We start from the raw sequence: 14,002 nt of genomic DNA, 5'->3' as shown, positions 1-14,002 counted from the left end.
GCATGTAGCGCAGTACAGCGGGTGACACATCACAATCAAATCTAGTCATAGATCATCTAAGGCATAGCCTAACAATACAGGTTAGGATGTGACAACCACTCAGCTAGGGCAAGGGGCCCTTAAAGTGATTGATCTTACAAAACAAATGCGGGTAACATTAGATACATAACAGTAAGGGGAGGGGAGGTGGGATGGGGATAATAGCCCTAACAGTGTGTCAACCCAATGTGCAGTTAGGGTCCCGCTCAGGAACGTCTATATAACTAAGACTAGTTATATTTATCTAGGGTTATGTATATTTATCTATAACCTGGCACAAACAAGTTTTGACTATATCAATGGAGACAACTACAGGGGAGGATAGGAGGCGTACCGAAAAGAAGGAATGTAATGAAATAAAAAGAAATAAAAGAAATAAAAAAAACAAATAAAAAAGGGGGTTCTGCATATTGATTGAAAGAAGTGACCGTCTTCCCATATCCTTAATCAGAGTCCCACTGTTGAGCGTTGAGAAGGTTTGTCCTATAATCTAACCACGGTTGCCAGATCTGTAAAAATCTATTTCTGCTATGGTATGTCCAGCCTATCAGTTCCTCCATCTGGCATATCTGTTGGACCCTACTCTGCCACATCTTCAGTGTTGGTGGGTCAACTGATCTCCATTTTACTGGGATTAAGAGCTTTGCGGCCATAAGCAGATGCGTGGCCAAGTTATTTTTTTCCGGGGCGAAAATCTGGGGTAGGGATCCAGAGTAGTACTAGCTGGGCTGAAAGTTTCAGGGTCATTGCACAGATCCTGTTAATGGCGCTTTCTACATCTGTCCAGAAGGATCTGATGGCAGGACATAACCACCAGATGTGGGATAAGGATCCGGTGGCAGCAGCACACCTCCAACAAAGATCCGTAGAGAGCAACCGGATTTTAAAAAGGAACTCGGGGGTTCTGTACCAACGCAACGCTGTCTTAACAGAGTGTTCTTGAATTTTTATGCACTTGGAAAAGCCGTGCGAAGATTTCTGAATCCATTTACTGTCGGTGTCACTAAATTCAAGGTGGAGTTCTTTTCCCCACTCAGCAACCCAGGGCGGTATGCTAGAATAGCTCTCACTTAGAATCTGCCTATAAATGAGGGTGGTGCATTTATGAGGTAAATTTGGCAGCAGAACATAATTCTCCAACCATGATGGATCAGGGAGAGGGGTAAATTTGGAAATCATAAACTGCCTACAAGCATTCTCAAAGTCATTTCTTTGAATGAAATCTTTACCAAGGGCAGGTACACCCGAGAGGGCAGTATAGAAGTCGGAAGTGATCTGTAACCCTTTCAAATCTCCTAATCTGTGATGTGACATTGATAGCCAAATGTCTGATGGCGATTTAATTTGTGGGAACAGTAGTGTGGGGATAACTGAGATAGGAGCTAAGGGAGAAATCTTGTCCTGAGCAGATGTTAAGACCAAAGACTTATGGCAAATATGCAGCATTCCTCTGGTGAGTACGCGATCTACTTTGGTCCCTTCTCCTGTCCTCTCAGGTGTCCATAACCTATGGAACAATTCCTTACCCAACAGGGCCAATTCTAAATCTACATGCATACAGAATGTCTCTTGTCTGGCCAGTTTAAGCCACCTTTCCAAACTAATAGCCTGTATATAGGTTGATAGGTCAGGGAGGGAGATACCCCCATGTTTCTTTCTTCGGGAAAGAAGGCGAAAGGACATTCTAGTGCGCTTCTTATCCCACAAATAACTGCTCATGATGGATTGTAGTTTATTAATGAAACTAACAGGTACCGATATGGGTAGGGCTCTCAAGGTGTACATTATCAGCGGCAGGATGTAGGTGGTGAGGACATTTTTCCTGCCTAGCCAGGTTAGGAAAGGAGAGCTGCTCTTAGAGAGAATAGAGGTGACTTTGGAGAGTAGCGGGGGGAAATTAAGACTAAACAACAACTTGGGGTCCATCGGGATCGTCCACAGAGGAAGCCACTGCTGTCTAAAAAATTCATTGCTGCATGTTTACAGTTTGCACAAGAGCACCTGGATGTTCCACAGCAGTACTGGCAAAATATTATGTGGACAGATGAAACCAAAGTTGAGTTGTTTGGAAGAAACACACAACACTATGTCTGGAGAAAAAGAGGCACAGCACACCAACATTAAAACCTCCTCCCAACTGTGAAGTATGGTGATGGGGGCATCATGGTTTGGGGCTGCTTTGCTGTGCCAGGGCCTGGAGGGATTGCTATCATCAAAGGAAAAGTTAATTCCCAAGTTTATCAAGACATTTTGCAAGAGAACTTAAGGCCATCTGTCCACCAGCTGAAGCTCAACAGAAGATAGATGTTGCAACAGGACAACGACCAAAAGCTTAGAAGTAAATCAACAACAGAATGGCTTAAACAGAAAAAAATACGCCTTCAGGAGTGCCCTAGTCAGAGTCCTGACCTCAACCCGATTGAGTTGCTGTGGCATGACCTCAAGAAAGCGATTCACACCAGACATCCCAAGAATATTGCTGAACTGAAACAGTTCTGTAAAGGGGAATGGTCAAGAATTACTCCTGACTGTTGTACACGTCTGATCTGCAACTACAGGAAACGTTTGGTTGAAGTTATTGCTGCCAAAGGAGGTTCAACCAGTTATTAAATCAAAGGGTTCATATACTTTTTCCACCTGCACTGTGATTGTTTACATGGTGTGTTCAATAAAAACATGGTAACATTTAATTCTTTGTGTGTTATTAGTTTAAACAAAATACTGGAAAGTGGTGTAATGGGTATGCGTCCTCTTACACAGTCAAATGAATATATATGGGGATAGGACTCTAAAACAAAATAACAAATTCTTTATTAAATTGTCTCCATAAAATATAGGGGTGTCTACCCAAACTGCACAAAGCAGCAACTTGAACCGTCACTGATTTATGGGACAACCCTCATAGTAACCACATAGATCGAGGTGGGACCATATCGGGATGAATAAAGGGTGGATCCCACAAACTAGAACCCACCAACACTTAGGGGGGCCAAAACACCACAGGGTCCTAAGTGTGTGACCTAGGTAAGGTACTATCTAGCTAGATATCTGGTACCAGGTGTGACACCAGGTATCACTCCTAACAGTGAATGTCAGCAAGCAGACATCCACTGCATTAACATAGTACAGGTGCAGTACTGTGGCAGTGCAAAACCCTTGACTCCGTCTGATGTGACTGGAGCACCGATTACCCTGACACTGTCCTCAGTGGTAAGTGCTCTACGCGTTTCCATGCACTAAACATGCATTTCATCAGGAGCAACGTGCACCACAAATAATAAAGCCCAAAACCTCTGACATAGATGTTTGACTGAGGCTATGAACAGAAGGCAGAGGTAGGGTGACCTGCCTATCACTGAGTTCCTCTAGTGTGAGGTGCGGTATTGTCACTGTGATCTATGCTCCTGCCTAAGCTGACCACTTCTAGGTTGAGGGGCAGCATGCTGGTGTGCAAACAAATCGGCGCTGTAATGGCTGCGAAGCGGCTCACAGAACACCGAGCTAGACATGCCCCCTGTGTGACAGCCAATCCGGCAGGAGGCTCGGTACAGGAGCAACCAATGGCTGAACAGCGGGAGAAGCTACATCAGTCCCGGGGAAAGTGCAATGCGCCGCATTGAGAACAGAGAAATTCACTGCGGCTCTGTATGAGCATGCCATCGCAGCATGAAACCTAAACATTACCATCTATAGACAGTGGAATAGGACCAAAATCAAGGAACCAAAGAAGGAGTGCTGACACACAGCTGTATAATAGGGAGCCCAAACACATCCGACAGTACCCCTGAGGATTGACACATGAATCACATAGGACTCAGCAAAGCCAGTATATATTCATACAAAGGGCACGAACAAGATGGCATCATTAAGGCCAGACGTTTTGGTAGTGTTTAGAGAAAAAATCCATCTCGCCTCTTTTTGCAGCAGGATGCGGTCACAATCACCGCCTCTTGATGACATCTTCACAGAATCAATCACCTGAAACTTAACCGATGACGTTCTTCCACTGTGAAAACCCGATACATGGTGTGCAATAGGGGTGTCCTTTAGGTTTGTGATGTCCAAAACATGTTCCCCAATGCGTCGCCTGAGCTCCCTAATGGTTTTGCCAACATATTTGATGCCACATACGCATGTCATCAGGTAGATAACACCAATCGACTTGCAGTTGTAAAATGACCTGATAAAAAAGGTCTTGTCTAATGTGCTGCTGGCCAAACTCTTGGTCTTGTCTATAAACCCACAGAATTTGCAGGATCCACAGGGAAATGTCCCTGTGAGCGAATTAAGCAACCAGGACTGTGGTTTAGGGCTTACATATAGACTGTGTGTCAACATATCTCGTAAGTTGTTACTACGCCGATAGGTGACAGAAGGTCTGGGTGGGATCATATTGCCAATATCAGATTTAAGTATATCCCAGTGTTCAGAGAGGATTTGGCGTACAGCCTCATGGGCACTGTCATACGTGCCAATAATTCTGACAATGTTGTCACCGATGTCCCTCTTTTTAAAGGATAACAGAAGGTCCCTGTTGGTACTTAATGAATGTTGATACGCCTGTCTCAGGCATCGCTGGGGATAACCGCAACGCCGGAACCTCTGTTGAAGATCTCTCGCAGCCACCCTAAAGTCACTAAGTTGAGAACAATTCCTCCTCACCCTTAAGTATTGTCCTTTTGGGATCCCTCTTTTGAGGGCCAAAGGGTGCCCACTCTCCCATTTTAGCAAGTTGTTAGTAGCCGTGGGCTTCCTGAATACATTAGTACTGATGCCACCACCAGCATCAAGTGAAATGGTGAGATCCAAGAAGGAAATTAAGTTGGAATCGATCTACGACGGAAAATATAGCCCTAATGCATTGCTATTCATTGCTGCAACAAACTGCTGGAACAAGACCCTATCACCGCCCCACAGGACCAGCACATCGTCGATGTATCTGATCCAGAGGAGGTTGACAGATGTGAATTGCTCCATGTCCTCAGAGAAGACCACCTCCCTCTCCCACCAGCCCAGGTAGAGATTCGCAAAAGTCGGGGCACAGGGACTGCCCATTGCGACCCCCCTGAGCTGGTGGAAGATCCACCCATCAAACAAGAACACATTGTGCTTGAGAATGAAATCCAAAAGTTCCATTACAAAAGTATTGTGGTTCCTGCAGTGCTCGCCTCTTTGCTGAAGGAACGTGAGGACTGCTCTACAGCCCAAATCATTAGGAATTGAGCTGTAGAGCGCCTCCACGTCCAAACTAGCCAAAAATGTTTCCTTGTCACAATGGACACTGTTCAAACGTCCCAGTACCTCCATGGTGTCCCTGACATGTGAGGGTAAACTGCTGACAAATGGGCGGAAAACACGTGTCCACGTACGTACTGATGTTAGACGTGAGGCAATTAGTCCCAGGCCTGCCTTTTAGAGGGTCATACCCCTTGTGAACTTTGGGAAGACAGTAAAAGGCATCTGTGACTGGGTGCGCAGGTAGAAGAAAAGCTAATTCAGTTCTGTCAATAAGTTTCTGCTCTACAGTAGAGCTCTGTTTAAAATATAGGACAGTTCTATCCTATAAGCTGATGTGGGATTAGACGGGAGTTGTTCATATGTGAGCTTATCCTTGAGCACCCTCATGCACATATTGAGGTATTGCTCGTGCCCAAGGATCACAATATTTCCACCCTTGTCTGAAGGTTTGATCACCAGCTCATTGTCCTGTTGGAGCGTCCAGAGAACCTCTCTCTACTGTTCAGGGCTCTTTCACATCTGCGTTCTTTTCTTCCGGCATAGAGTTCCGTCGTCGGGGCTCTATGCCGGAAGAATACTGATCAGTTTTATCCTAATGCATTCTGAATGGAGTGAAATCCGTTCAGGATGCATCAGAATGTCTTCAGTTCCGGAACGGAACGTTTTTTGGCCGGAGAAAATACCGCAGCATGCTGCGCTTTTTGCTCCGGCCAAAAATCCTGAAGACTTGCCGCAAGGCCGGATCCGGAATTAATGCCCATTGAAAGGCATTTGACGTTTAGCTTTTTCTGAATGGTTACCATGGCTGCCGGGACGCTAAAGTCCTGGCAGCCATGGTAAAGTGTAGCGGGGAGCGAGGGAGCAGCATACTTACCGTCCGTGCGGCTCCCGGGGCGCTCCAGAGTGACGTCAGGGCGCCCCAAGCGCATGGATCACGTGATCGCATGGCACGTCATCCATGCGCATAGGGCGCTCTGACGTCACTCTGGAGCGCCCCGGGAGCCGCGCGGACTGTAAGTATACCGCTCCCCCGCTCCCCGCTCCTACTACTAACCAGGACTTTAATAGCGTCCTGGCTGCCATAGTAACACTGAAAGCATTTTGAAGACGGATCCGTCTTCAAATGCTTTCAGTACACTTGCGTTTTTCCGGATCCGGCGTGTAATTCCGGCAAGTGGAGTACACACCGGATCCGGAGAACGCAAGTGTGAAAGAGGCCTTATATAGATTATCCATACTATGCGCATGGAAATCAATCTGACTTAACTTGCTAGAGACCACAGACACAAATGTGTCAATAGGAGTACAATCACTGATGGGGGGATTTTGGTAGATGGCAGTCTAAGATTAGGTCAGCCAAGAGTTGGACATCCGGCAGATCCGAAGTCTCAATTCCCAGTTCTTTGCACTTTCTGCGGTCATGGGTGACAAAAAACTTTGCGCAAACAAATTTAGGTCTTTCACCCAGCTGAAACAGCCAAACCTCTGCATGAGGACAAATGAGAGGCCCTTCTGTAAAACTTGGGTTTCCATAGTGGTAAAAACACGGGAAGATAAGTTGATAATCTGTAAATCATCAATCTTGGCGGTGGCTGGAATATTTGGTGTCATTAGTTTAAGCAGGCTGTGATTGTCTATTGTTGTGACTTAGATGAAGATCAGATCACATTTTATGACCAATTTGTGCAGAAATCCATATCATTCCAAAGGGTTCACATACTTTTTCTTGCAATTGTATCAATGCTGTAATCAACTACAAGTGTATGAAAAGTAGCACTATGTTATTCAGCCATCATTTCTCATTGTTCAGGACTGACAGAGTTGCGAAGTGCTGTTTCTGCATTTTTTGTCCTTCCTCTGCATTTTAAGCCAACATCTGTAATAAACCTCTCAAATTCTGTTGTCTCAGTTTTGCAACTGCCTCAAGCTGGATTTTCTGCTTTATATGCTTCCTCAAGTAATCAAGCTTCCAACTGTCCTCCCAGCGGTTTCCTGTAGTAAAGTCACCATTTATACCTGCTTTCAAGCACATATTGCAAATAACCACATTTGTGCTGTCCTGAAATGTAAAAACTTCACCTAATTGCACCTTCTGTTTTATGGCAGAGTTTGTCATTTCAGTTTCTAACACCTCACATAGCCATTATTTTTTTAAATGACCGCTGGACTTTCTTGCAGTTGAAGCCCAGGACAAAGGGGGAGTGTATTGACTAAAGATTGTTTGGACATTTTTTTTATCTGCATGGTGGAATTCCAATCTGCATCACCAATTCTAGTGATGCAGATTGGAAGGCGAGAGAGAATAATATGGAAGGAGAGAGAGAGTAAAATAGTATAAATATGAAATACTGAGTAACTTTACAGCTGCTGTGCATCTGTCCTGGATATGTATATTTAGGACCACGGATGGAATTCTGTGAGTAGGAAAGCATCTCTCAAAGGGTTGGGATTCATGATCCAACCCAGTTTTTCTTCTAAAAATACTGCTCCAGAATCTGTCAGTGGGAGCAGCTCTGTGGTAACAAGCTCCCTATCCACCACAATGTTGATGGGACGGTGTAACTGTTGTGAGGTTTCATTACTTAGTTGGTTGATGTGCAGCCGATCCTTTGTAAAAAAATAGCCTATGTATAATATGATGTAGTGTATCAGGCAGTCCTACAGTGATCGCTCAAGTGCTTCTTACCAGGATCCCGTCGGGCAGCGTTTTGCGGTCAATCTGGCATGCATGTGATGTGGTACGTCCTGGATGTTTGAATACTGCTTGGGCAATTTCAGCTTCATATGCAGGACATCTGGCTTTGCTGTACTTTAATTCATACAAGATATAATCCACTGGTCTGAGAAAAAATAATTACCGTTTCCTTAGAGGTAATGTGATTTGGATTATTCTATTCTTGCTCAATTACAGAACCGTTCCATTCTAAACAGCAATATACACGAAAAAACTATTTGGTGTTTACTTGTCTCTTTCCTAATTGTCAATTTTCAAAATCCCACTGTCACCCCATCCCCCAACAATGAATCTGAATAGAAGATAGAAGAGCCACTTACCTGCACTAGTACTGTGATATATTTAATTCGATGTTCATACACGAAGCAATATATTGGAAGGACTTTAAGAACCTTTAAAAAAAGAGAATGTAAGAACACATCAAGATAGGTTATGAAAAACACACAACATTTCAAAAATATCACAGCAATAACCTGACAGAACTCACTTTTTCAGCATTACAAAATGTGGAGCACTACTGGAGAGAGGTCACCCACACACTTTGAATGTGACTGCTGGGGCTGAGTCTCATAGCATTTTCAAATTCGGCATACCGCGCCGGTACCTAGAAGGTTGAATTTGGATTTTGAGCTTTTTGGATATTTCAAATATATCGGCCTATATGGCTCCCATTCCTTTAAATGGGGTTGGCAATAGCCTGGCTGTTTTACCAGTGCACTATGTTGACCCCTTTATGGGATGAGCAATTGTAATTACATAGAGCTGACACTACAAGTGAGTTTACACGCAGCAGAGATACATATATATATTTTTTCCATTCATAAGACATTTGACAGCATGATTGTTATGGGATAAGTTGTACTTTCTAAAGGTACTATTTAATTTGCATATGATGTAGTGGGGAGCTAGAAAAAATTCTAAAAAACATGGAAATGGAAAAAAAAAATTGTGACACAGTTTTGTGGGTCTTGTTTTTATGGTGTTCCCTATGAGATAAAACTGACCTGTTCTCTTCATTCTCCAGGTCAGTACGATCACAGCGATACCACATTCCTATAGTTTTTGTTGTGTTTTAATACGGGAATTATTTTTTATTTTACATAACTGTATTCTGACCCTCATGATTTTTTTTATATTTCTGCGGAGCAGTCTGAAGGTTCATTTTTGGTTGGACAATCTGTAGTGTTTATTGATACCATCTTTAAGCATGTATTACTTTTGGATCACTTTTAAATCCATTTTTGGGAGGAGGAGAAACTAAAAAAAATAGCTGTTGGGGCCCAGCTCTTCCTGTGGAAAAGCCTCTCTATTACCCCAGGTCACAATTGACTATGGCATCGTAGGGGTTAAATGTCTATTGCTACTCACAGACAGTAGCCCCCGGGTTTCTGCTGTTTTTAAAGAGCCTACATACAGTGCTGCCCATAATTATTCATACCCCTGGCAAATTTTGACTATTCAACCAGAAAGTAATTTTTGGACAGGAAATGACATAGATGTCTCCCAAAAGATAATAAGACGATGTACAAGAGGCATTATTGTGAAAAAACAAAAACATTTCTAAGCTTTTATTTACATTTTAGCAAAAAATACAAGATGTTCTGCAGTGTGGAAAATCTCAGAGGACATGGTCGGAAGTCAAAAGTGACACCTGTGCTGGCCAGGAGGATAGTTAGACAGGGCGAAAAAGAATCCAAGGATCACCACCAGGGCCATCCTGGTGAATCTGGGCTCTGCTGGTGGCTCAAGGCAGACAATCAATGGACACTGCACAATGCAAACCAAGTAGGACGCCACTTCTCCAGATAAGGCACACAAAAGCTCGCTTGGCCTTTGCAAAAGCTCATCTGGACAAAGAAGACGACTTCTGGTCTTCTGTGTTATGGTCAGATGACACAAAAATGTAATTGTTTGGTTACAATAATGTTTCCTTCATTTGGCGTAAAAAAGAAGAAGCCTTCAACCCAAAGAAGACCACCCCCACTGTCAAATATGGTGGTGGGAACCCAATGCTTTGGGTCTGTTTTTCAGCCAATGGACCAGGGAACCTAATCACAGTAAACGGCACCATGAAAAAAGAGCAATACATGGAGGATTCTCAACGACAACATCAGGCAGTTTGCAGAGAAACTTGGCCTTGGGCACCAGTGGACATTTCAGCATGACAATGACCCAAAACACACAGCAAAAGTGGTGAAGGAATAGCAGACAACAACATTAACGTTTTGGAGTGGCCCAGCAAGAGTCCAGACTTGAATCCAATTGAGAATCTGTGGAGGGAGCTAAAGATCAGGGTGATGGCCAGAAGACCCTCCAACCTGAAAGATTTGGAGCTCAAGATGAATAGGCAAAAATACCTGTGGATACATGCAAAAAGCTGGTCTGTAATTATATGAAGCGTTTGCTGTAATAGCCAATAAAGGCTTTTCTATTGATTATTGAGAAGGGTATGAATAATTTTGGACTGGATACTTCTTGCTCAAATGTAAATAGAAGTTAAGACATTTTTTTCCCCGCAATAATACCTCTTGTACATAGTCTTATTATCTTTAGGGAGACGCCTATATCATTTCCCCTCAAAAAATTACTTGCTGGTTGAATAAAAGTAACTTTAAGTCACAATTTGCCAGGTGTATGAATAATTATGGGCAGCACTGTATATAGTATGGCGGGTTTTCAAGTGGTTAATCATCCAAACCCTTACTAAGGATAATAAAACAGGAGTATATATACCTTCACAAAAGTTATTTTTTAAAGTCTGCAACACCTTCACATTCAAGCAGAGCTATTGTCATTTGTAGACAGTTTTGTATGCCAATCCACTATTTTCTTCAATTACATAAACACTGAGTTTGGTGGCTATTCTGCACTGCCATATCTGCCTCCCAAGAAACCACATGGCCAACAGGAGAGAAGACTGGAAGAAGCCTTTTCTCCCTTTGGTCAACAAAATTAACCACCTCAGCTCCCCTGGCATATACCCCCTTAATGACCAGACCACTTTTTACAATTCTGCAGTACACTACTTTCACGGTTTATTGTTCGGTCATACAACTTACCACCCAAATGAATTTTGCCTCCTTTTCTTCTCACTAATAGAGCTTTCATTTGTTGGTATTTCATTTCAAAATTTTTGCAAAAAAATGACATTTTTCACTTTCAGTTGTAAAATTTTTCAAATAAAACTAGATTTCTATATACATTTTTCTCAAAATGTATTGTTCTACATGTCTTTGATTAAAAAATAATGCAATAAGTGTATATTTATTGGTTTGCGCAAAAGTTATAGCTTTTACAAACTATGGTACAAAAATGAGAATTTCCGCATTTTGAAGCAGCTCTGACTTTCTGAGCACCTGTCATGTTTCCTGAGGTTCTACAATGCCCAGACAGTAGAAACACCCCACAAATGACCCCATTTCGGAAAGTAGAAACCCTAAGGTATTTGCTCATGGGCATAGTGAGTTCATGGAAGTTTTTATTTTTTGTCACAAGTTAGCAGAAAAATAAAATAAATAAAGTCTCATATTCCACTAACTTGTGACAAAAAATAAAATTTTACATGAACTAACCATACCCCTCACGGAATACCTTGGGGTGTCTTCTTTCCAAAATGGGGTCACTTGTGGGGTATTTATACTGCCCTGACATTTTAGGGGCCCTAAAGCGTGAGAAGTAGTTTGGAATCCAAATGTGTAAAAATGCCCTGTGAAATCCTGAAAGTACTCATTGGAAATTGGGCCCCTTTGCGCATCTTGGCTGCAAAAAAGTGTCACACATGTGGTATCGCGGTACTCAGAAGTACGGCAATGTGTTTTGGGGTGTCTTTTTACATATACCCATGCTGGGTGAGAGAAATATCTCTCTAAAAGACAACTTTTCCCATTTTTTTATACAAAGTTGTCATTTGACAGAGATATTTCTCTCATCCAGCATGGGTATATGCAAAAATACACCCCTAAAGGTGCTCTTTAGAATTTGGGCCCCTTTGCGCACCTAGGCTGCAAAAAAGTGTCACACATGTGGTATCGCCGTACTCAGAAGAAGTAGGGCAATGTGTTTTGGGGTGTATTTTTACATATACCCCTACTGGGTGTGAGAAATATCTCTGTAAAAGTCAACTTTTCCCATTTTTTTAATACAAAGTTGTCATTTGAATGAGCTATTTCTCTCACCCAGCATGGGTATATGTAAAAAGACACCCCAAAACACATTGCCCTACTTCTCATGAGTATGGCGATACCACATGTGTGACACTTTTTTGCAGCCTAGGTGCGCAAAGGAGCCCAAATTCCAATGAGTACCTTTTAGGAGGGCATTTTTAGACATTTAGGATTCCAGACTTCTTCTCACGCTTTAGGGCCCCTAAAATTCCAGGGCAGTATAAATACCCCACATGTGACCACATTTTGGAAAGAAGACACCCCATGGTATTCCGTGAGGGGCATGGCGAGTTCATAGAAGATTTTTTATTTTTTGGGCACAAGTTAGCGGAAATTGATTTTTTTTTTGTTTTTTCTCACAAAGTCTCCCTTTCCGCTAACTTGGGACAAAAAGTTAAATTTTTCATGGACTCAATATGCCCCTCAGCGAATACCTTGTGGTGTCTTCTTTCCAAAATGGGGTCATTTGTGGGGTGTTTGTACTGCCCTGGTATTTGAGGGTCTCCAAAATCATTACATGTATGGACAGCATTAGGAGTTTCTGCTATTGTCCTTATATTGAGCATACGGGTAATGAGACCGGCTGAAAGAAAAAATGAACGGCACAGATTTCTTCATTTGCATCGATCAATGTGGATGAAAAAATCTCTGCCCAAAAAAGTGCAAAAAAAAAAAAAGGAGAGGAAAGGCGTTTGCCAGGACATAGGAGCTCCGCCCAACATCCAAACCCACTCAGCTCGTATGCCCTGGCAAACCCGATTTCTCCATTCACATCAATCGATGTGGATGAATAAATCATTGCCGGGATTTTTTAAATTTTTATTTTTATATACAAAGTATTTGCCAAACCGCCACTCAGCTCATAAGCCTCGGGAAACATATCTTTTTTACTGCAGAGGAGAAATCTCATCTTGCAGCGCCGCATACACCGACTTTTGTGTAATCTGACAGCAGCGCAATGCTTCTATCAGAATGCACATCAGTGCTGCAGCTGGTCGATCGGTTGGTCCACCTAGAAGGTAAAAAAAGCAAAACAAAAATAACCCCCAAAAAACAGGCCGCAACGCAATAAATTGATTAACATTAACTTTAGATAACATTTGAAACAGAACATTAACTTTGAAAAACTTTATTGAACTTTTGGAACATTAACTTTTTTGCTTACCTGTGATTTTTTTTTTTTTTTTTACCTTTATAGGACAAACCTCTCCTTCCCCATGGGACAATGTACAAAGTGCAAATCTCCCAGAGATGTGGCGAAGTACATCATGCACTTTGTCCCAGGTGAAAGGAGAGGTTTGCAGCAGCTGTGAGTGAAAGGGCCCTAAGAGCCCTGTGTGCCTGTCCTGTGTGATGCAATCCCTATACTAATAGTGTACCTGTGTGTGGTACTTCCGCAAAAACACTCCCCTAAGCATAGGGAAGGGTGGTCAGGGCAGTCAGGACAGAAATAGCGGGTATCACACCTTATTCCACTCCTGCTACAGACACAATTTTTTTCAGGGTGGCGCTTGGTTTGAGTTACCAGCAACGACATTGGGGAAATGTAGCTCGTGTAGACGGCTCACTACACTGGTGGTTGGGGCCACAGAACCTCCTGGATACAGGAGGTTCTCGATGATCTCTTCTTGAAATTTGAGGAAGGATCTTGTTCTCCCAGCCTTACTGTAGAGAACAAAACTATTGTACAGTGCCAATTGAATTAAATATACAGACACCTTCTTATACCAGCATCTGGTCCTGCGGTAAAGTAAATACGGAGCCAACATCTGGTCATTGAAGTCGACCCCTCCCATGAGCGAATTATAGTTGTGGACACAGAGGTGCT

The sequence above is a fragment of the Bufo gargarizans genome, chromosome 2 (assembly GCF_014858855.1).
Source record: "Bufo gargarizans isolate SCDJY-AF-19 chromosome 2, ASM1485885v1, whole genome shotgun sequence".
NCBI classification, from domain to species: Eukaryota; Metazoa; Chordata; class Amphibia; order Anura; family Bufonidae; genus Bufo; species Bufo gargarizans.
The sequence above is the reverse complement of the archived record's forward strand: the minus strand, read 5'-3'. Positions refer to the sequence as shown.